Genomic DNA, 25,546 nt, shown 5'->3' with positions numbered 1-25,546 from the left:
TTGGAAAGATCACAGTGGCAGCAGTATTGAGAACATTGAAATAAGCAGGAATGAAAACACAGAGATCTTTTAAATATCTGATTTAGTAAACTGGTTTAGAATATTTAAGGAATTTAAGCAGGAAAGAGCAGAAGCAGAGCCAGATTAAGGACTCAAATCTTGCAAACATTATGACATTTTCAAGTCTCCCCCATGCATATTTCAAATAAAAACTATATTAATCCATAAAAATATTTGTAAAGAAATTCAATTATGTCCTGAATTATGTTGAATATGTTTTTCATATAGAAAATATTAAAATTCCTTCCAAATTTTGTCTTGATTTTTTGTTTGTTTTTGATTCCTGAGGTTTTAGAGAAATTATTTAATAAATATCAGGTAAGGGCAGCCCCAGTGGCCCAGCGGTTTAGCACTGCCTTCAGCCCGGGGTGTGATCCTAGAGACCCAGGATCGAGTCCCACATTGGCTCCCTGCACGGAACCTCTCTCTCTCTCTCTCTCTCTCTCTTTCTCTCTCTGTCATGAATAAATAAATAAAATCTTTTAAATAAATAAATAAATAAATAAATAAATAAATAAATAAATATCAGGTAAGACTTCCTCCTGCTTGTCACGGTGTCAATTAAGACTCAGAACATTAAATGATAAAAATCAGTCAAAAGGTTTTTTTAAAGTAATTTTCATTTCTTTAATATTTTTATTAATAATATCAACTCTTATCTATGTGCTGGTTCTCAGTTCTCTATTGGTGAGGTTTCTTTTTTGGAACTGTCCCATAATTCTAATGAATGCCTCTCCTATCACTGGGGTGGCTGATAAAATGATATCTATTTACAGGTAAACATTGCAGACATGATCTTATCAATGCTTCCCAGGGGAGTTGGGGGTGGGATGCAAATTGAGTGCCTCTCTTTTTTATATCTGAGATGTTTGACAGTTACGATGTCTAAATACAACTTTTCCTTTCTTATTTGGGACACTCAGAAGTGGGCTTCCTCTATTGTCTGTTAAAAATATTACTAAGGAACAAATATATAAAAATTCTCGTGACTGAGCAAGATAAGAAGATTCTGAAAAACATCTAATGTTTTAGTGTCTTTCTCTTGTATAACACATCAATTATTTCTTGGGAACAAGATAGGGAAGGTACTGGTCTTCCAGTGCCCATTTATCAAGTTCATTTTTTTCTTAGGTGAGTGTAGAATTCTTACATGACAAATAGTCAAGAGTCTTGGCCCACAAGGTAGGTGTTTGAGGATTTCCTGGGACCCCATATTCTGCTAGTGCCCTAGTCATGCAGTGAAGCCATCTGTTAGATAATCTGACAGCAGGAAGGGAAATGAAGATAAACAGGTTTGAGAGCTATTCAGACGGTAGAATTGACAGACTTATTTGATTAAGGAGAGAAAGTAGAGAAGAGTGGCTGCTAGGATCCTGAATAGAGGTGGTGACCATCCCTAAAATGAGAAATACTGGGCAGAGCAGTTTTGGAAGGACAGGGAAAATGAGTTCTGTTTGGGGCAAGCAGAGTTTGAGGATCCTGGAAGATATCCAAATAGTGATGCCCAATTGGCTGAATGGTTCTGGAACTTAGGAAAGCCACTGGAGCTAAACAGATTTGAGATTCCCTAACACTTAAATGGTTGTTAAATTCATGTAAAAATTTATGTCCCTCAGGGTCCCTGGGTGAGCACAGCCTGTTAGGCATTTGACTTAGTTTCAGCTGGGGTCAGGATCTCAGGACATGAGGTCGAGCCCACCTCTGGCTCTGAGCTCAGCGCAGAGTCTGATGAAGACTCTCTCCCTCTCCCTCTGCCCCTTGCCCCTGAGTATGGGTGCGAGCACACACTCTTTCGCACTCAAATGTATAAATAAATCTTTAAAAAACAAAAAGTGGGGCACCTGGGTGGCTCAGTGGTTCAGCATCTGCCTTTGGCTCAGGTCATGATCCCAGGCTCCTGGGATCCAGTCCTGCATCAGGCTTCCTGCAGAGAGCCTGCTTCTCCCTCTGCCTATGTCTCTGCCTTTCTCTGTGTGTCTCTCATGAATAAATAAATTTTTTAAAAATGAAGTCACTCAAGGAGAGTGGATAGAATGAGAAAGATAAAAGAAAGTGAATATGGAAATCTGAAAAATATCAACATTCAGAAGTGGCAAAAGAATAGATTAAGAGATTGAGAAGACAGCCAGAGAGAGAACAGGAAAATTAGGAGTGAGGAAAGATGTGTCATAAAACTAAGAAAGTTCCAAGAAAAGGGATGATCAGCAATGTCAAATGCTGCAGAGGACAAATGAAATGTATATCGGGATCATATAAAAAAAATGGTGTTCTATAAATGGTCTTTTTCTTTAAACGATATTGCAAACATTTTTTTCATTTCAGTGACTATAGATCTGCATTATAATTTTAAATAGCTACAACGTAGCTGCTACATAGAATTCAATTGTATGGGTGCATCATAATTTATTTAACCAATCATCAACTGAAACTCAAAATTATTTATTTTTGCTTTTATAAAAATTTCTGTGAATATCTTTGTATATAGACGGTGACATGTGTTCAAATATGTCCTTCAGTTAAAATCCTAGAATTGGAATCATTAGGTCAAAATGTCTGTAGATTTTGAAGATTTTTGATATATACTTACCAAATTGCCTTCTGGTAATTTGCTCCATTTAGCTAAACCTGAGACTTCTGAATTAAGCCAGGGAGTGACTGGGAGAGAGAAGGGGTGGTCACAAGCCAGTAATGCCACCTGATTCTGGGCAAAAGGAAATGGACATGCTTTCTAGAGAAAAGCATCTATTATCAGGGTCTCCATGGATTGAAACCTGCCAACCCCAGCCCCTACTATAAAATTGCTGGACTGACCAAAGAGGAGGAGGCAGGCATGCTCCCCACATTCTCGAACAGTACGGGCAGAAGCAGAGGAACATTCTCCCAGCCTGAGGCTGTACCATCTGGAGAGATCATGCCAAATGAGGAAAATCCCTCAGTTGAGCAGGATTGTCAAGTAGAGTGATGTGCTTCTGGCTCTGGGCCGAAGTCTTTGGGTTTTGCAGGCAGCTGCAGCTGTAGGGTAGAGAAAGAGAAGCCAGAGGACTGGGGGAAAAACCTTGGTCCGATCCACAACACTTTCCAGGCTGGGAAAATGGGAAAGGGAAAAGTTAATGCAGTTTTTAGAGAAAGAAAACCTCTTGGAGGGTCAATGAGGAGGGAAGAAAGATAATGCATGAGGAGGCCCTGGGGATGGGGAAATTAGATTCCTTTTAGAGATCCAAGCCCTTGTCCTTGCTTTCCAAACCCGCACCCTTGCAGTCTCTGAAGACGAGGGGGACTCACTAGGCTGTTCCCCATCCCTCCAGGTCTGGTGCAGGTTCTACTAACCTGGTCCTTCCAGAACCAGACAGTCACTACTCTGGTTGCTTCTGTTGGGACTAGACGTGGAGCTTGGTCATCCACGCCCTCCCACCCCCACCCTGGGTTGCTGATGCTCACAGAGGGAGGACCCCACGTACCAGGTTTAGTCGTGGGGCTTTTGGCTAAACCAGGAGAGCTCATCACGTCTCCTTGTTAGGGTTAGGGTTAGGGTTAGCTTTCAGAATGGAGGCCCAGCCCAACCGGAATGAGTTTGAAATGGGCGGGAGGGGGTCAGATATTAAGGGAGCAGTCTCTACCCTTGGCAGGAGCCCTTGGTGGGGGAAAGAGGACCTCAGCACACGGCGGATGATTCAGACACAGGTGGCTCCCCGCATCCCTGTAACTACTCTTCTCTGCCTCTAGATGTCGCCCTTAGAGTCCGAATAACAAATCGTGGCTCCCTGAGAGCACAACCCTCCTAGATTTCTAAATCTACCTTTACTATCCCTCAGGCAGGATGACAAACCCTAATTAGAACTTACACACATCCCACCCCAAAACTGTGGGCTGTGGGAGGTGGAAGTGGGGGCACATAAATGCCATCTCTTTCCCTATGTCAGAAATGTGAGGAGAAGGGAGTTTAGGGGCTGGAATTATGGTACAACAATTGAATTACCTGAAAAAGAATCCATCTCTCTGTGGCCTGGACAAGGAACTAGCTTGGGCTGGTAGCTACCTCATACCCCCCAAGAAGAGGGGCTGTATTGTCTTATTGGCCCCAAGATCTTCAAGGTGCTGGGCAGTGAGGTTCTCAGAAAGCCCCTTGTAAACACCTAATATCTGATTCAGGATTACCTAGAAACCAAGTAGCTTGCAGTTGCCCCATTGAGAAATGTATTCTCCTGCTGCCCACTAAAAAGGGAGCAGAGAGGAGGCGGGTGTCTCTTTGCTGCAGCTTGGTTGTGTGGCCCACAGTAGCACAGATTTCAATGGGGTGCAGGAGGAATTAGGGCACTGAGGTCTTTGCTTGATGCCTTTGGCTTTTGAGTTTTCCCCAATAAAGCATATTCCCTACCACATCATGTGATATTGCAGAATTTACCTTTATCCACCTCACCACACTGCAGAAAAGTGAAAACAAACAGAAGATCATAAAGATAGCCCAAGAGAAAAGTCAGATACCCAGCAGGAAACCACGAATAGACTGATCGGAGATTCCTAGTTAACAACAAAGACCAGGGAAGGAAGACCATAGACAAAGAGCTGAGAGAAAATACCTGTCTCAAGTTGTGTCCCCAGAAAACCTCCTGTCAAGAATGGGAACCAAAGGAGCACCTAGGTGGCTCAGGTTGTGATCCCGGGATCCTGGGATCGAATTCCATACCAGGCTCCCAGTAGGAAGCCTGCTTCTCCCTCTGCCTATGTCTCTGCCCCTCTCTCTGTGTCTCACATGAATGAATGAATAAATAAAATCTTAAAAAAAAAAAAAGAATGGGAGCCAGATAAATGAATGAATCTGTTTTGGTAAATAGACACTTAGAGAATTTGTCATCAACAGATATATACTTAAGTTCATGTAATTCAGTATATATATGTGTGTGTGTGTGTGTGTATACACATACACTATATCCCATTCTGTTTAATTCTGCATAATATTTTACTGTCTGAAGGTACCATAATTTTTTTTAATTCCATTCGTTTATAATTTGGTGGTTTTGTTGTTACCACTGTTATTTTAGTGTCCCAATAGATAGTCCCATATATATCTCTGACAATTTGTGTGATCATTTCTATAGGGTAGATTATGAGAAACAGATCAAAGATTACATGTAACTTTAATTTTGATAAAGTCAAATTCATCTCCAATTCACAGCCCAATAAATGAGAATGTCTGTTCCCCTGCAACTTCCTCAACACCAGGAATTAAAATCTTTTGGATTTTTCCAGTTTGATTTATAAAATGAGTTTGAAATGTATTGTTTTAAATTTCATTACCTTGACTTAATAAAAGTATCTTCTTATTTTATTGGCTGTTTACTTTTGCAAATTGGCTATATATCTCCTCTTCTTGTTTTTATTAGCTTTTAGTCTGGTTTAAGTTGATTTTTTAAGTTTTAATGGGGGGGGATATGATCAATATACAATAAATTGTACATATTTAAAGTGATTTAAATGTGCAACTTGAGAAATGTTGGTATGGCATGTACTTGTGAACATATCACCACAATGATTAATATCTCTGTCACTGCAAAAAGTTTCCTCATATTTCTTTATAATTCCATCCTCCTGCCCTTCCACCCCACTTCAGCCCCGGGCAAACATAATCCACTTTCTGTCCCTGTACATTAGTTTATAATTTCTAGAATTTTATATAAAGGAGATAATGCAGTATGTAGTCTCTTTTTTGTTTGGCTTTTTTCATTCAGCATAATTACTTTGAGACTCATTCATGTTGGTGCCCAAAGCTCATTCTGTATTTTAAATATGAATCCTTTGTTATATATAATGAAGATATTATAATTTCTCTAAGATGTTCTTAAAGTTCTGCTTATATTTAATTGTGGATTATTGTACTTTATAATCTGACTCTTATGTTTTTTTTATTTTTATTTATGTATGATAGTCACAGAGAGAGAGAGAGAGAGAGAGGCAGAGACACAGGCAGAGGGAGAAGCAGGCTCCATGCACCGGGAGGCTGAAGTGGGATTCGATCCCGGGTCTCCAGGATTGCGCCCTGGGCCAAAGGCAGGCGCTAAACCGCTGCGACACCCAGGGATCCCTGACTCTTATGTTTGGATTCACAATTAAAAGGTCTCCCCCATCCCACAATTATAAAAACACTGAAGAATCTTCTAGCACCTGTTTTCTGGAATTAAATTAAATTTATAGATTAACTCGAGAAAGAATTGAAACCTTTATAATATTGACTCTTATTATCCAGGAACATGTGTTTCTCCATTTCTCCATATCTTCCTTTATGTCTCTCAGTAGGGTGTTATAGGGTTTTGTTTTTTTTTAAAGTTTTATTTATTTAAGTAATCTCCACATCCAACAGAGGGCTTAAACTCACAACCCCGAGGTCAATACTCACATGCTCTTCTGACTAAGCCAGCCAGGTGTCCCTATAGTTTTAAAATATAAACATGTCCTTTTCTTTTGACCTTACCCATAACAATTACTATTTGGGGTTATTGTGAATATTTTCCCTTGTATTTCTCTTACCAGTTTTCTAACCAGATTAAAATGTACATTCTGATTGTTGCTCTGAGTCTTATAGGTTTATATAATTTCATGTCATCAATATAGTCCCCACTTTGCACAGTTTCAATGCAATATCCAATTTCAGGTACCATGATTTAGTTATATAACACCAGTTCCCCAACAACGTGATTCAAATCTCAGTTACCAGGGTTTATTGGCTCTGAGTAATGGCATATAGAACTCAGTCTGCAAATCAGTGCAGACATAACAGATGAACATCATGATCAGTGACCAATCACATCACTTCCTTCAAAATCTGTCCCTGATTGGTCACCTTGCACTTGTTCTTAAGTTCAAACACGGAATGGTAAGCATGTAGTTTTGCTGCCTCCTTTTGCTGTCTCCTGGTGATAGATTCATATGACATTTTACAAAAATGAATATTAAAAAGAGGGAAATTGTCACCAAAGGTAAAAGTGCAGCAAAGAAAAAGTGATAGTGTTGGAAGAGAAATTTGAGTCATTGCACAAATGGATTTATAGAAGTTACAGGTGACTGTGGGTAACTTGCCAGTGTTGCCATTCAAGAAATTCTAGGCACATAGCCAGAGGAACTTTGTGAAGGTGAACTTATTGACATAAATAAGGTTAGTAGTTGTAATGAAAAGAATGAAAAAGAAATTACACCAACAAAAATCTTCTCCTTAAAGGAATGCTCAGAAATATTTCACAACATTGAAAGCACAAGGGACAAAAGTAAAAAATGTTTAAGCCAGTAATAAACAGTATAAGAATGTAATTTAGAAATTATTTGCCAAACAACAGTAGCAATAAAATAAGGTTTTAACAGTAAATCTAAGAAAATAATCAAGACTTTTAAGAAACCATGAGCTTAAAAAAAAAAAAAAAAGAAAAGAAACCATGAGCTTACAGCCATCAGAAAGGACAAATCCCCACCATGTTCTTCAGTGTGTCTGGAACTAGAGGATGTTATGCTGAGTGAAGTAAGTCAATGGGAGAAGGACCATCATCATATGGTTTCACTCATATGTGGAATATAAGAAGTAGTGAATGGGACTATAAGGGAAAGGAGGGAAACTGAGTGGGGGAAAATTAGAGAGGGAGACAAACCATATGAGACTCCTAACTCTGGGAAACAAACAAAGGAATGCAGAAGGGGAGGAGGATGGGGGGGACGTGGTGACTGCATGGGAGGCACTAAGGAGAGCACTTGATGGGATGAGCACTGGGTGTTGTACTATATGTTGGCAAATTGAATTTAAATAATTTTTTTTAAAAAAGAAACCATGAGCTTAGCCCTCTAAAAATATATACCTGTATGAAAACTTTGAGCTACTTGGTCCTGCCTGCACTTGCTCAGGAGAGACATGGGAAAATCCTCAGGGTCACTTGCAGGAAGACCCTGTAGGGAGGCAGGATGCCAAGAAGACCTTAAATGAAGCTGGGTGTTTGTCCAATCAGGAAGCCCTCTGTATGTATTGCTCCTCCTTTGCAGTACCTCCCAGCCAGACACCTATGGCCCATTCAAGATGTGCAATGATAGCCAAAGCATCTACTGGTGGCTTCTTCCTGAGGGACATCCCATGGTCTCTTGGGAAAACCTTTCTAGTGCCTAGGATGCCCTTCCTAGACCTTGATACACAATTACTGAGGTTCATACTTCAATTTTTTTTTGTTCTCAAAGATATAACACTACTTGAGTGGTGTCAGTTGTAAAGTATTGATGTACTTATGGAAGATGTGTTTAGGACACTTGACACCTTCTTATACTGCTATTTGCTGTCAGCACAGAAGCAAGGAGCACAGATCTAAGTTCTTAGAGCCTTTCCATTCTCACATTTAGTCTCTGTTCCCACATCCTAGCCCAAGCCAGAGCCTTACCTAGGAGACGTCACAGATGGATCCTTATCAAGAAAAGAGAATAAAATAGAGGGCTAAGAAAGAAATGCAAAGACATGAAAAAGCATAAAATATAAAAAATAAAAAGTACAAATCAAACTGTAGGTATCAGGAGTGAGATGGGAATACATCCAGAGAAGCAGCCCAGGGACACCTGGCTGGCTCAGTCAGTGGAGTTGTATGACTCTTGATCTTGGGGTTATGGGTTTGAGCCCTACAGTGGGTGTAGAGATTATTTTTAAAAGCAACCAAGAGATAAGAAATGTGTGTGTGTGTGTGTGTGTGTGTGTGTGTATGAGAGAGAGAGAGAGAGATGTTGGAAAATCAATGATGGTAAATATGAATCTATATACTCAGGTGTGCAAAATCATTACCTCATGTTATTTCTTTAAAATTCAATTTAATATGACTTTGGTCTCAATTTCTATGACCAGGTTGGCAGAAAATTTAATCTCAATCATGTTGGAAACTTCTGCTCTCACCCAATCCTATGAATTATGCCAGGAGATTTACAAAATATTGGGGGTGGCACCTCCCATCTTCCATCCCCCCTGATTACCAGTAATATCCCCATTGTCCTTGTTAGACCTTGGCAGGGCTCTTCTACTTCTTTGGGCATGTGAAATTTTGTCAATGCTAGGCTACTGCCTAAGCTCAGGCTGCTATATAACAAAATATCATAGACTGGGTAGCTTTAAGGACAAAAAATTGTTTTCTCACAGTTCTTGAGGTTGGAAAGTCCAAGATCAAGCTTGGAAGATTTGGATCTGATGAGGAACCTCCTCCTCGCTTGCAGAGGGCTACCTTCTTGCTGTGTCCTCACACTGCAGAGAAAGAGAGAGCAAGTGCTCTGGTTTCTTTTAAGTACACTAATCACATAGAGGTCTTCACCCTTATGACCTCATCTAAACCAAAGTTTCTTCCAAAGTCTCTACCTCCAGATAACATCAAAATGGGGGGTTAGGGTTTCAACATATGAGTTTGGAGGTGGGGACACAAGTGTTCTGTCCATGACAGTGCCTGTGCCGCCAACCTCCCACTGAAGTCATGCCACCTTTCCCAGTGCAGCCTCAGATCCTCACTCCCTCTGGAAACTGCTGACCGCCAGACTCATCCAAGTACTAGAAAAATCTGCTTTCTCTTCTTCTGTCACTCCTCAAAATCATTTACTTCTAGTTCTTCCTAATATAATTCCTTCAAGAATTTCAGTCTTTTGAGAAACAAATACCAAAAACAAATGCTTCTTGTCTACCCAGAAGCAAAGGAACACAGAGGAGCTGCCTACCTTCTTGAAACTGGAGGATTGGAGAAAAATCTGAGAAAAAAAGCAAAAATCAATATCTCCACAAATTATCCTTTCACATTAAAGTTGAAGAAATCTTGTATAATCTCCGCCAGGCTCAGCACCCTTGATTAGTCAGTAAATGGATCACACAGGAATGTCAGCTTGCACTTCTCAGACTCAAAAGGGACAGTGTCTGATCAAAGCCCCCGATTGACAATACTAGCAATGCAACCAACCCAGCAGGTGATTGGCCAGTGCTGGATAAATAACCAAGCAGTGGCACCCAATCCATTATTAGCTATTATCTATAATACATGTCTGAAATCCAGAAAGCTCTGAAAAATAAAAGCTTTTCGGTACTCATTTGGAAGCAAACTCTGGCCTGGTCCATCTTGAAACAGTTTATAGTCTTTATTTGCCTTGTTTCTGTAAGTAGTCACATATTTTGCTGGGGAGGTATTAATGTGTTTGATGAAAGGATGTGGTCTCAGATTTGCTGGGAGTGTTAAATAATAGATGGCCCATGCACTGTATTTTCTTCATAAAATTGAAAAAAATCTGAATTTGGAAAGATTAAACCATAAGGATTTCAGAAAAATGACTGTGGAACTAACTCGTGTACTTGGAACTTACTGGCTCATGCACAAAATTGTTCCAAGGTGGACTCCTAAAGTCACTCATTTCCAACCACAAGGAAATATAACATCAGAACAGAAGTTCTGAGTAATCACTCTCAAGATTGATGAACCTGAGAGCCTGGTCTCTCCTAAGGGCAGACAGAGGATAATGAATAAAGAGAGGTAGCTTGTGGCCAGGTCTGACTCTCTGTGCGGTAAGTAAGTCTACTGGCCAAAGAAGCAATAGGCTCAGGACTCAGTAATTCCCTCCCTGCTGGTTGGGCTTTATTCAACCATTAGGAATGACAGAGGAAGGGTGGGGGGTTCTATGGCCTTGAGATGGAGGTGAAGGGTAGAAGGAGGAGGGAGTGGGCAGTCACTGTTGCCCAGCAGGAAGCTTTCTAGCACAAAGAGATCTTTTGGAGAATACAAATCAAGGTCTTACAACTTACTAAGGGGCTTTGCCCAGTAGAGACCACAAGCTTATTAGATCTCAGCTTTATATGAAAAAGATGTAATTGAGCAAAAGAAAGCAGTAAAGGAAATGAAATGGCAGGCATTTCAATAGGAAATGGGTTGTTTCTTTACATGAGCAGATGAGAGTTAATACACAAAGAGGAAATTCTCCAAGAGGTGAAAATGCAGACAAGAATCCAAGAAAATCAAAAGGAAAGGCACCAGCACGCAGATTACCTCACAGCTTTGTCACGGTGTGAAAAGACATCTGAGGGTTATTTTCACAGTAGGAGGAAGCATCCATAATGTGAAGACTTTATTGCATCAGAAAGTATAAACATGAGCTGGTTCAAATGATTTGATAAACAAAAGAGGTGTAAATAAGTAAATAAATATGTATCATTTAAAGTCATAGACCACAACATATATGGAACATACTTATCTTGGAGATATTTAGTGTGTTTCTTATACCATGCCATTGCTGTGAGCTTTAGGAAACTCACCAGGGGATTTGATGGGCTTAGGATCTTTCCTCGGCATTGGAGACTTATCAACCTATCTTTCCCGTAGGATCCTTATAAACCATACACACTAGAGGAATGATGCACATGATGCACATTCTCATCAAGAGGTGGAGACAGGGTGCAATATTCGCAGGCTGATTTCCTCAACAGCTCAGGAACGATTGAAGTAAGGGTCACATTCTCTTGTCTAGGTTGTGATGTGGCAGGGGGTCTTCCACCCGTCTGTGTCACAAGGGGCCCCCCTGACACAAGACATATAAAGGGCTACTGACCTACTTTCAGGAGCTGCTGGTTCTCATCTGAGATTACCTCCAGCATTCTTGCTAATTGTCTTTACTCTCAGCTTCTGTTTTCTCACTTTTGGGGGGCTACCTCCTGAGATTACCTTCTGTTCACCCTTAGTTTTGTTACTTCCTGGCTTTGCAATGTCATCCATCTTGCTTGCTTGCCTGGCTCCCATCCATCATCGTCTCTAGCTAGATCCAGTTTACCCCCATTCACTCAGTCCTCTTCCTAAAAGAGGCTGTATTTCTCTCTGATTAGCCTCCTCCTTCTATGTCACACTCTTAACCAGTCTCTCCTTGATTATTTACACATTCAGAGACTGGAGACTGCCTTATATGTCTTTTTTTAAATATTTATTTATTTATTCATGATCCACATTGAGGGGGGTGGTGCAGAGACACAGGCAGAGGGAGAAGCAGGCTCCATCCCAGGAGCCCGATGCAGGACTTGATCCTGGGACTCCAGGATCACGCCCTGGACCAAAGGCAGGTGCTAAACCGCTGAGCCACTCTAGGATCCCCTACATGTCTTTTAAATTCTGCATAATAGCTATCTACATCGCTGGACACTATTAACTGCTCATTGAATATTTGTTGAATATCAATCAAACTCGTTTTCAAACCACTCACAATCAGTTGTGGTCATGAAAACACTTTGGTGAGTTAGGACTAGGGTTTGGCTTGTTTTGTTTTAATGAAGTAGAATATGCTAGAATGAAAAATATCCGGTACCTTGCAAAACAGAGTATTATTTTCTAAAATTTGTGTTTCACAAAGGGTAGGAATCTTAGGATCAGTTCTTTTTCATCCCTGTAGGTCAAGGTTAAAAAATGCAGAGTGGATTTGATGAACTAGACATTTGTTGTTTTTGTTTGTGTAACATCTCCAGCCGTATTTCTGGCAACAGAACCACTTCCATTCCCTGCTTTCATTCCCGGTTAGTGTTTTATTTACTTATTTGACAAAGAGAGAGAACCAGAGAGCACAAGTGGAGGGAGCAGCAGAAGGAGCAGGAGAAGCAGGCTCTCCACTGAATAGGGAGCCCCAAAGACGTTGGGCTTGCTTGATCCCAGGACGCCTGGGATCATGACCTGAGCTGAAGGCAGACACTTAAGGACTGAGCCACCCAGGTACCTCCCCTCCCCACCCTCTGCCAATGACTGAGCCACTCAGGCACCCTACCCCCACCCAGTCAGTGTTTTCCCCACCCATCCAGCCATGTTGCTAGAGAAACCCATCCCCTTGTCACCATAACTGGCTGAGGAAGAAGCAAGTGGCACAAACCAGTCCAATCAGAGTGCTCCTTGAGATTTTCTAGCTCCCCGAGAGCTATCAGAAAAACTCTTTCTTTCCACTGGAATTGCCAAACTGGTATACTGTGATTTTAAGACTAATTGTGGGCATATTGGAGAGACTTGGAGAGAGAGAGAGAGAGAGAGAGACACTGCCTCTGGTCCCAGTGTTATCCTGGACTTTCCCATTACATAAGTCAGTGTACTTCCTTAGTCTAAATTGGAGTTTTGCCTTTTGCAACCAGAATCCCAACTAATATGAAAGAGCAGGGGACAAGGAGTGGGGAAAGCTGGATTTAGGCCTAATAGTGTCACGTACTGGTTATAGGACTCTTGGAGAGGATCAAAAGCTGTAAAGATCTCAGTTTTCTCTTCCTCTGAAAAAAGATAAGTGGCTTCAGACAGTAACTCACAATCCTTACTGGTCATCCGAGTTCCCTGTGGAGCTTTAGAAAATGTAGATGCCTGAGCTCCATGCCAGGCTTAGGTTTCCTGAATCAAAACTTATAGGAGTGTGGCTGAGGCAGGCATTTGTCACTGTAAAAGGACCACACATGATTCTGATGCACAGCTGATGTAAGTTACATTGTCTCTAAGTTTCTACCCTAATACTCAGTACTCTGTGACTCTTCTGACATAACAGAACCTGATCAGATTTTCAGCGGTTGATGTAGTGACGAACACAGACTCTGGATTCACGCTATTTTTATTGACTAGCCTGAAATCAGTGATGTCATACGAATGCTAATAACGACGAATAAAGATATGCTATCACTCTTCCTAATTAGCCTTATAGAGAAGTAACACCCACCAACGCATCAGTCATATTTTCTCAGCACAGACACCCACGGTATGGCCTGCTATCATAATTCTCTCTCTCTCTCTCTCCCCCTGAGAGGCTTAAGGGGAGGAGTATGGAAATAAAAAAAAATAATAAGTGCAAGAAAAGTCAGATGATTAAATTTGTCTTGTATCGTTACAAATATTTCTGGTGCCAGAAAGCGACACATTTCACTTCCTCCCTGTGTCAGAGCACACATATAAATCAGAGTTGTTAGCCAAATGATAATACATTGACCTCAGTGATCTTTCCTGAGTAATTGTTTCTTGCCTGAAGAGTTCATTCTGTATAGAAAAGGCATATTTCTCTCATTAATAATAATAAAAAAAAAAACCCCACAGAGATAAGTCTCATTACCTCAACAGATTTGTGTCTATTTTCCTCTTTGGTATGCTTCGAGATAATTCATTAGTCTGTTCATTGTTTTTCATAGGGACACTAACAAGACTAGCAGATGTGAGATTCTTTGTCTGGGAGACTGATGTCTTGGTAAATTTTCATTACGTTCCTCTCACTCCCACTCTTTGGTGGAAAATGCAGTGGGTTGTAGGCTGGCTGCAGAGATGTGCACAGGCCCTCAAATGCACGTGTTCAACTCAGTATTCTGGGGGCTCTGGGGTAGTGGCCACGGAGAGGAGAAATAGTGTAGCCACTCTTTGCATAGAGACCTTCTGGGGTGGAGGAGATGAGGACGACCAAGCAGGCAGGATGGGGAAGGCGAGATAGGAGACAATTTTGCACCTAAGGAAATAACTATTTTTGAAATGTTAGAGTAGCCTGTCAGCCTTGACAATTTTTTTTTTCAGATTCAGAGGAAACCAGGGTGAGTAATTATAGGCAGTGACTGTCATTGTCAAGATAGTTCTGTAATTAGAGAAACACAAAATATGTCTCATTTAGAGGCACCTCAAATAGAGCTGTGGCGACAGCCATCAGTTAGAAAAGGTTAATAAAGTCAGAACAGTCAGACGATGGGGCGGAAGCTGAGGACTACGACAATGTCTGTGACAGGAGAGGACGTGCTGCCACCCTTAAAGCAGGGAGTTTGCCTTTTTTTTTTTTTAACTTTTCAAATTTTTTTATTTCTTTAAAGATTTTATTTATTTATTTATTTATTTATTTATTTATTTATTTGACAGAGAGAGAGAGGAAGAACACAAGCAGGGGGAGCAGCAGAGGGAGAGGAGGATGCAGGCTCCCCACTGAGCAGGGAGCGAGATACCGGATACCGATACCAGGGCTCGATCTCAGGAATCGAACCCAGGACTCTGGGATCAGGATCTGAGCTGACAGCTTTAACAGACTGAAATACCCAGGTGCCCCAGAAGTTTGCTTTAAAGCAATCTGGATGGAGCAGTCTGGAAGAAGAAATGGCTCCTGGAATTTGCAGTAAAAATGAAGGAAGGGCACAGAGACAAAGCCTACTAAATGTCTATTAACTACACAGATTTTTAGGATTCTCTTTCCTTTTTTAAGTTAATGGAATAAAAAACACTTTGGGAGGAGGAGCAAAATTCTTTCCTTAGACTCATGATACTGTTGCAATCCATTTCTGCTCATGTGTAAATCTAACAAAATGGTTTAAGGGAGGTAGCTCACTGTCTAAGCAGTCGGTGTTTTAACAAATATTAAGTCAAAATCTTAACTATCTCACAATTTTGAAAAACAAGGTACTTTCACCATGAAAGCATGTAAGAAGAAATATGTATGAATTGAAGAGAATTGTATAAAGGAGTTGAAGAGAAATCATTTTCATCATTTACTTCATAAACAGGAGAAGCAGTTGGGTGCAGTATCTTTGGGCATCTGCTCCAGGTTTACAAGTGCCCAGATAGACAACCTCACTTCTAATAGAGGCACATGGTTGGAATATCTGATTTACACATAGTTTTCTTACATGCGATTTTTGCTTGTTTTTTTTAAATTTGGAATGTCTTATTTTTACCACACCAGTATAAGGAACTTAAGAAAAAAGCTTTCAACTTTCTATGTAATATCTTTAATTTTTTATGTAACCATGTGCTTAAAATGATTTCAAAATGTAAATAAAGTTCAAGAAGTTTGTTTCCTATATAGCCAGGTGATATAGTATCCTTTCCTCCTTCACCTCTTCCTTTTCTCCTCTATCTCTCCTTTGAAATTTATATTTAGGATCTGACATTTCTCTAAGAAAAATGTGAGAACTATGTGAAAATTAGGCTAAAATGAAAAGCTTTATTTATTTTGTTCAGGAACACCTTATTCATCAGTCACAAATAGATGTGATCTTTAAATACTAACACTGTGTCTCAGTCTGGATGTAAGAATAATTTTACAAATTGAGTTTATTTTTTAAAGATTTATTTTAGAGAGAGAGAGAGCATGAGCAGGGGAAGGGGCAGAGGGAGAGAGAGAATCTCAAGCAAACTCCATGATGAATGCAGGGGCCCAATGAAGGACTTGATCTCAAGATCCTGAAATCCTGACCTGAGCTGAAACCAAGAGTGGGACGCTCAACAACTGTGCCACCCAGGTGCCCCTAAAAGTTGTGTTTTAAAAGGAAATCTAAAGTATTAAGATTTGAAATGATTCTACTAGAGTGAAGATATCTGCCCACATATGGAACTTTTTTCCTTCCCATTTAATATTCAGTATAACAAAGTCCAGTTTTCATTCTGCACTTGAACCAATCACATCATAACCAGTAATCAGTTCTACATGGGAATAGTGTTACCTGTCAGTAGGTTTGGAGGAAACAGTTAAACATCATTGATGGCCAAACAATAGTTATGGCTGTGGTTTCTAAAAAGAAGCTCCTAGAGTTTAAATTGTTATGGTCTAATGAGTTGATTAAAAATTTAACATTTCTGGCTAAAATTCAAATGTTAATTACTTGTAAAACACATAAATGAAAAATGGTGTTTTTGTAATTCCAAGTTTATATTTGAGAGGCTCATGGCAAAAAGTACCATTGAGTAGTTCCATTTCTGTTGAAATGGCATCCAGAAGCTGGGTGTTATCTTTTTTTAAGTTTATTTATTTATTTATTTTAGTAATCTCTATACCCAGCGTGTAGACCCTGAGATCAAGAGTGGCATGCTCTTCAGACTGAGCCAGCCAGGAGCCCCTGGGCATTATCTTTAAAGATAATGCAATATAACTGCAAGATTCCTCCACCTCCAAACATGTTGGACCTACTCTTTCATTCTTCAAATATTCATTAAGATACCAGGGTAGAGATACCGAGGACATGAAGATGAAAGAGATGTGATTTTGACCATCAAGAAGCCCAAAATTGGGGCAGTTCAGTGGCTCAGCTGGTTAAGTATCTGCCTTCAGCTCAGGTCATGATCCCAGGATCCTGGGATCAATCCCTGCATCAGGCTCCCTGCTCACCATGGAGCCTGCTTCTGCCACTGTCCCTGTCTGTATTCTCTTGTGCTCTCTCAATTTTGCTCTCTCTCTCTCTCTCTCTCTCAAATACAGTCTTTTTTAAAAAAATAGTCCTAGTCTTAAAAACAAGAAGAAGTTCAAAGTTGGGGTGCTTGGGTAGCTCAGTCAGTTGAGCCTCTGACTCTTGATTTTGGTTTAGGTCATTATCTCAGGGTCATGAGATTGATCCTTGCATCAGGCTCTGTGCTGAGCATGGAGCCTGCTTGGGATTCTCTCTCACCCACTGTCCCTCTCCTCCAAAATATGTTGCCCAAAGTTTAGCCAAGAAGAAAGACATTTGTATACATATAGGTTCAGACATGGAAACATGTCTAAATGCTTAGGAGAGTCTAACTCTGCCAGGGAGAGTCAAGAGAAAGTTTCAGAGGGTATTTGATGTTTTAGTTGAGTCATGAGGAATAATTAGAAGTCTCACAGACAAAAAAGAAAGTTCCAGAAAGGTGAAGCACCTATGCAAAAGCATGGAATGATGCATGAATGTTGGAGAAGAGCAATTAATTTAATTTGGCTAGAACAGAGATCGAAAACTTGGAGGTTAACTAAAGTTAAGGAGACAAGAAAGATAAATGGAGGTCAGATGGAGTTTGCATTTTATCCAACTGGTCAGTGATTCTTAGCTTGAGGAAGTGCACATATAGCTCACTGCAAAAAAAAACTCCAGCATGATTCATAGATTTCCTTTCCCCATTTCCCACCCCCTTCATTAAAGTCTTCAGGTTAAGAACCCTGCTGAAGGCAGTAGGGACCACTGCAGTGACATAATAAAATTTGTGGTTTAGAAAAACTACTCTTACAGCAGAGTAGAGAATGTCACTTGATCACCTCTCATGTGCCAGGTTTGAAGGACAGGCTGGAGGCAAAGAGATCCATTAACACCTCACTCCACTTAGTTTCTTTAAAATCTGGCTCTTGCTCCCATAGGTAATTAAAACACACTTGAGAAGAATGTCAGGATGCAAGTGATATATGTGTATCTCTAGTTTCCAGCCTAGCTCCTCTCGACTGCCACACAAATTGACTTTCCTCCTGGCCCATGCCCTTTTGAACCACTGCCTAAATTCTGATTAAGATCTCTCACTTTGTAGGAAATCTCACAGAGTAATAATTGGCTACAAACCCCTTTGGCATAGACTTAAGACCTCTCACATCAACGTATGTTTCTTAGAGGCTGCTCAAACCAGATTTTCTCTAGTTCCATGAGCTGGCCCCAGACAGTAAGAAGGCCAATGTCATTTCTAGGTGAGAGGTGATAAAAGACTAAACAAATAGGGGGCTGAGGGGTGGGAATACAAATAGGTCATAGGAAGAATTAAAGGGCCTTAGCCACCTGGGGGCACCTGAGTTCAAGCCCCATGATCCATGTGGAGCCTACTTAAAAAAGGGGGGGGAGGGCCTTTGCTCCCAGTTGGATGTAGAAGATGAGGATGAGGGTGTGACATGAATGACATCCAGGTTTCCAACTCAGAGAATGGGATGCTTAACAAAAGGATAAAAGAGAAAGAGGAAGTGTGCCTAGTTGGCTCAGTTGATGGAGTATGCAACTCTTGATCTCCGGGTTGTGAGTTCGGGCCCTATGTTGGGTGTAGAGGTTACTTAAAAATAAAATCTTAAAAGAAAAAAGGAAGAGGAAAAAAACATACAGGGGGAATTTTGGATCTGCTGATTTTAACCCTTCTTCAATTCATCCAGGTTCTATAGAGCATGTTCTGTCTGTTAAATGTTAATGAATCCTAAGGTTTGATTCTTACTTGCCTTGTCTTACCCTTGCACACAGACTACTCGATCTCATTCATTCTCATGGCTTCAACCACCACCTGCCCGAAGCTGTTCTCTCTGCTTCCAATCTCTCCCTTTGTAACTGGATAATAGGAACTCAATGAATATTCATCAAGTAAATGAATGTATGGTTGACTGAACTCATCTTCCATAATGTCCCAACAGTTCTCTTCCTAAAATGTAAATATGAGTCTGGAGTTAAGAATCATGGTCACCCTGAAGCTGAGACCCATTAGCGTGGAATCGATTAGTGAAGCCTTGGCAATGGATAAGTTCACCCAAGGGTAATATGTGATTAGTCAAAAAAAGATGATAGAGGACAGAACTTTAGGTGTCAACAATATATGAGAGTTAAGCAGAGGAAAATGAATCAGAAAGCTACTGAGAAGAAGAAACTTGGTGATGGATGAAAAACCAGAGGATTCTTACATCTTCACAGTTAAGCAAGAAAATGGTTTGGAGAGGAAGGCCCATGAGTGAAATTGCCATGGTGGCAGGAATGGAGGATAAGAATGGGTCCAGCAGCATGGACTACCACTTACCAAGACTGTTCTAGTTACTGGTATCAGTAGAAACCAATGCTAATATCTATCCAACCTATCAGCACAATTTTCAAATTGTTATCAGTAGAAACCAATGCTAAGATCCTGTTATGTTATGATCTCTTGAAGAATCCACCTACCAGTTGGTGGCAAGTTGACTATGCTGGACTTCTTCCACTCAGGAAGAGCCAGCAATTCATGTTGACAGAAAGGGAGACATATTCAGGTATAAATTTGCCTTTTCTTTCTGCAAGGTCTCAGCCAGCACCACTATTCAAGGGCTTAAAGAATGTTTGACCCACAAATGTAGGATCCCACATAATATCCTTTCAGACCAGGGGACTCACTTTATAGAAGAAGAGGAGGAGAATGGCTTTTAACCAGAGGGATCTACTGTTCCTGTCACCCTGCACTTCCCGGAAGTTAATAGCCTGAGAGAGCATTAGAACATCCTATTAAAGGCATAGCTAACATGTAGCTAACATGGAAGCTTGGAGATAATACTTTACAAGAATGAAAGTGTGCAATATATATATACTCCAAGTCAAAGAACTTAATGAAGTGTTCTTCAGTGGGAAAAATAGATGGGTCCAAGAACAAAGAGGTGAAAGCAAGCGTGGCTCTGCTTGCCATCATTCCCAAGTAACTCCCATGGCTTTCCATGTGAGGCATTGGTCTTTCCTATCCATGCAACTCTGACTTTGGCAGGTTTGGAAGTTCTAATTCCAAAATGGGAAATAGTTCTACCAGGGGACAAAGTAAAAGTCCCATTGAGTTATAAACTATGACTGCCATGCATGGATCCTTGAGCCAAGGGACCATCAGGTAGGAAGGGGAGTCACCATCCTGGCAATGGTAATTGACCGTAAGCAGAGCTTACGGAGGCAGAGCTACACAATGGGAGCAGGGAGGAATATGTGTGACACTTGGGTGACCCACTGGGCCATCACTTGGTACTTCCATGCCCAATTTTTATGGTGGATGGGGAAGTACAGCAATCTCATCCTGAGAAAATCATGGTGATCGGGGTCTGACCTTGTGATGTGATGTTGAAACCAGCAGAGGTACTAGGTGAGGGTGAAGAGAATCTAGAATCGACAGTTCGGAGGGAGGGGATGAGTATCAGTTGTAGCCTTGAGCCCAGTTGGAGGGGCAGGGGTATAACTTACCCCACTAACCTTCTCTGCAAAGTTCCTCCAGGAAGATCCACTTCCAGAATAAATATAAAGAAGTGGATCTGAGCGACACTGTGGTAGATGCTGCGATGCACTGCCCAGATCCCTCTTCAATGAAGGGTTGGTTGCACCAGTTGCTGGAAGTGCTAGCTGCAGATGGTCTTCAGCTGTCAGCCCTTCCAGGGCTTGCCTCAGCTGCAGACAGTGGCTTTGCCCAAAGTCATGCCCCTTCCCAAGGAAGCCCACATGTGATAATCAGTGAGTGTGGAAGTAAAAAAGCCTGGCTATCCTGGGGCAACTTGAACTAACCTTGAAGGTCCATTGAAGCCTGAGTCCTCCTTGCAGTCAGCCAAGACTGTCCGTCATTGGGCTACATTGAAGCTCCACTTCTCCCCCTTCCAGTCTACCTTCCTTCCTCTACCTTCTACAGGTATTGATCTTAAAGACTTTCTCTCTCTCTCTTTTTTTTAAGATTTTATTTAATTACTTGAGAGAGAGAGAGAGAGAATGAGAGAGACAGATCACAAGCAGGGGGAAGGGGTAGAGGGAGAAGCAGACTCTCCCCTGTGCAGGGAGCTTGATGTAAGACTCAATCCCAGGACCCTGGGATCGTGACCTGAGCCAAAGGCAGATGCTTAACTGACTGTGCCACCCAGGTGCCCTCAAGGACTCTTTTCAGCAGACATCTGCATGCCTCTGCTCTGATTTGGAACTTAAGGTTCTACTTCCTTGGGAACGGAACCTGTGACTCTTCCCTAATGACAAATCACATCATTAGTCCTGGATGAGGGTTATCTTCACACACTGTTCATCATTTCCTTAGACCTGGCATCAATCCTCTTGAAGGTCAAAGTCCTTGCTTTCAGCTCATAGGGTCCTCTTACAGGTGAAGTCGATCTGGCCTGCCATCTTTCAGCCCATTTCAAGCCTTCACATTTTCCCCAGCATGGCTGCTGTATTCAGATGTGGAGCCTTGGAATACCCTACAAGTCTGGTTAGGGGTTGAATCCCATTCAGAAGATTACACAGAAAAGGAAATCCAATTCAACTAATGTTTATTGAACAGCTACTGCAGCACAGATACCCAGCTACCATCTGGGAGTTTACAGAGATGAATTAAGTCTTTTCCCAAAGAGCTTACAAAAATGTGCTGGACTAGTAATTTTCTCTTTTGAAGACTAACCCAGGAGCAGCAAAACGTTTTAGGTTTTTACACATTACATGCTTCCTTTCCTTTGGAGTGCAACTATTGCTGTGAGCTTCAAAAGCAACATTCAGAAAGAGTGACTGAACTCATCCCAGCCTGTCTGCCCTTCTGTCTTCCCAACCACAGGATCAGATATCCAGCTGTTCCCTTCACAGAGGTGCTTCAAGCCTGAGTCCAGTAATGGACTAAATACCACAATTGGGGGTCTCCTGCCTTATCTTCACTGGGTGGTAGATGAGGATGATGATTTCATCCAGGGTGCTCACCAAGTACCAATCACTGAACCCTATTCCGTAGGCCAAGTAATTCCTAAGGCTGGGTGGCCCTAAGAGTCTATTTCCATCGGCCTACATTTAAGCACAGCAACTGAAGAGGTCAGGGCCCAGAATCCTGGTTACAGACAAGCAAAGTCATGTTCAGCATTGCACACTCTTACACACATGCTCTTCTCCCTCAGAGACCAGTTGCTCTCCTGATAAACACCTTGTATTGTTTTATCAGAATAATAGGTCTAGCTTCACCCAGGCAGATGGAAGGGGGCTTAACATCGGTTTCCTTGTTTGTAAAAGAAGCACAACAATGCCTATCCAGGCTGCCTCACAGTTTATTATGCTGCTCAAATGAAAACATAGGAGTTCATTTCATAAAAACTAAAGCACTGAGCCAATGATCTCAATCACATAGCTCAGAGACATGTTGGGTTGTGACAGAACAGTATCGTAATGTTTTAAAATTTGGGCACTTTCAGATGAATGACAGTCCCCAATGGATTTAACACCTGGTAGGCTTCATTAATTTCTATAAACTGCCTGGCCCTGAAGGCTTTTGCTTGTAATTCTGCTTATGCAAATGTAAGATCTTATTATCAATGCTTTAAAAGAAACTCCCACTATTATAATGGTGCATGCGTCCCTAACAATGTCTAATAAGTTACAGATAAGTCTTTCTTTTTTTTTTTTAGGATTTTATTTATTTATTTGAGAGATCATGAGAGGGGGCAGGAGAGGAGGGGAAGGAGGAGGGGGAAAAGGAGAGGTGGAAAGAGATAGAGGGGTGGAGGTAAAGCGATGGGGAGAAGCAGGCTCCCTGCTGAGCAGGGAATCCAAGGTGGGGCTTGATCCCAGGACCCCAGGATTATGACCTGAGCTGAAGGCAGATGCTTAATGGACTGAGCCACTCAGGCGTCCCCCAACAAATCTCTCTGTATATCAATTGTAAATGCATCTCATTTGACTATGAACTCACTGAGGAGAAATAGAGTATCTTCCAAAAGCTAAGACGGTATCTGGGCATTGGGAACGCTCAATAAATACTTCTTGGGCCTAATTGAACCAGATGGTGGGGAAAGTCGGTCATTATAACAGGGTAGATGTTAAGGAGAAGCAACACATGGAAATGAAAAAAAAAGAAAAGTCATGAAGTATGAAAAATGTGGAAATACCTATAGAGAAGAGAAAATACAAGACAACAAATTCTGAGCACCAAGTGGACGTGGAGACACAGGGAGGACAGTTTCAACCCCAGGGGTAAGGTTCAGGGAAAGGGAGTTGGAGTAGGTCTCTGAAAGACAAAATACTGAGAAGCGTGTCAGTCCTATATGAGGCAAGCACAGCTTCTGAGTGCTGCTAATTGGAAGGCAGTATCTGGGTGCACTGGATGCCCCGTGTTGGGCAGCGGGAGGTGGGGTGCTGCATACGTGCAGGCACCCGATTCAGGATTATGACATCACCTGCCTCTGCTGCTTACATAAGATGCCAGTGTAAAGATTAGGGTGTTCAGCTCACTTCTGCAGGGTGCCCTCATGGAGATCATGTCACCCAGTCCTCTAAGTACAGATGATCAGCTCATGGATTATTAGCCTTAGATCTTTCTCTTTCCTTCAACTTCACACCCACAGCTCCCCAAGGTCCTGGCAATCCCTCAGCAGTAAGCCACGGACTGGACTGGAGAGTAAGCTTCAAGCATCCCATGCCACAGCCTGGACTTTGGGTCTAGACACCTCTTGGCTTCCAGACTCCGACGTCTTCTTTCTGCCTCCACTCTTATTACATTGGGTTTCTCTCTCCACCTGAGGGCCCTCACTTGTTTTTAAAATCAAAGTAAAATTCCATCCTTATCTTCCCATGGAAACCTCCTGCTGCATTCATTCATGCCCAGGCACACCCTTTGCCCCATCAAGTCACTACCCTTGCCCTCATAGTCTCCCTCTCCTGAGGCTGGGTCTCGTCTACTTCCCATTTGCAATGGGCTCCCCACTTTTCTTCACTAACCATTTGTAATTGTAATTTTAATTTAATATTTCTTTTTTTAAGGAAAATTATTCCTTTTATTACAAAACGTAGTAATTTAATGACTTCTGTACTTTTCCTTATAAGAATAAGATATAAAAAAAATCACTAATGATGTTCAAAATCAGAAACTAGATAATCAGACCAAAAAAATCACATTTATTTCAATAGTTCAAAGTGCAAATACAGCAAGTTGGTTCACAATGTTTCAAGATACAGTTTTAAGTATAATGAAAACTTGATAAACAAAAAAGAAAGGGTAAATAGCAGAAATAAAGCTCAATGTAAAAAAAAAATTCAAGTAGCCCGAAAATCTTTAGATTAAAATATTCCATTTACGACAATTCAGAAATGCCTTAATTTATAGATAGCAGTAGCACATTGCCATCCAAAAGAGCTTCTCCAAGAAGGAGGATCACCCCAAACCAGTCAGCTCAGGACCAGAGTAGAAGCTCTTGGGGCGGGCTATTCCTGATTTGGCAGCCTCACTCTCTCTGTCGATCGATATGGTTTGACCCATGATACTTGGATGTTTAGGCAAATTCTAGAAAATGTTTAAAGTTCAATATGAGGCCTGATAAGAGATACTGAAATGGCCACTATATATTTACAAGATTTTAAAGACCAATCTTAGCTTCAGGCCTCTGGTGTAACCGGGGGAAAGACACTGACGGATGCTTCTTCCATTACTTAAAACATCTCTGTAAGGTTAGCAACATGGCCTTTACAACCTCCTCCTGAAAATCATACTTTGTTATATACTTACTTATTTCTTTTTTTATATTTATTTATTTCTACACATACAGAACTTTTATGTAAAGTAGAAAAAGTTCCCACTAGGAAGATAATTAAAGGTTGTTAATCTTGAAACATGGCCCTATAAGTGCTTTTCAGATATTTTGGCATAGGAATGCATGGACTCAGAAAGTAGCGGTCCTAGGCATGGCTCGCCTCTCTAGGTGGATGGCCTTGTCTCTTTGGAAAGGACACACAGGGATCCCTGGGTGGCGCAGCGGTTTGGCGCCTGCCTTTGGCCCAGGGCGCGATCCTGGAGACCCGGGATCGAATCCCACGTCGGGCTCCCCGTGCATGGAGCCTGCTTCTCCCTCTGCCTATGTCTCTGCGCCTCTCTCTCTCTCTGTGACTATCATAAATAAAAAAAAAAAAAAAAAAAAAAATGGAAAGGACACACATCCTATGGTAAGAAAGGAAGGGAGTCCCTGCACCACCCACAGGAGGGTGGATAGAGCAAAATTACCTTCACCTGGAGCAGGCGGTCAGCAAACTGGGGCCTGCTGGTCTAATTCAGCCTGCCACCTGTTCTTGTAAATGTGACTTTATTTGAGC

The sequence above is a fragment of the Canis lupus genome, chromosome 18 (genome assembly GCF_003254725.2).
Source record: "Canis lupus dingo isolate Sandy chromosome 18, ASM325472v2, whole genome shotgun sequence".
NCBI classification, from domain to species: domain Eukaryota; kingdom Metazoa; phylum Chordata; class Mammalia; order Carnivora; family Canidae; genus Canis; species Canis lupus.
The sequence above is the reverse complement of the archived record's forward strand: the minus strand, read 5'-3'. Positions refer to the sequence as shown.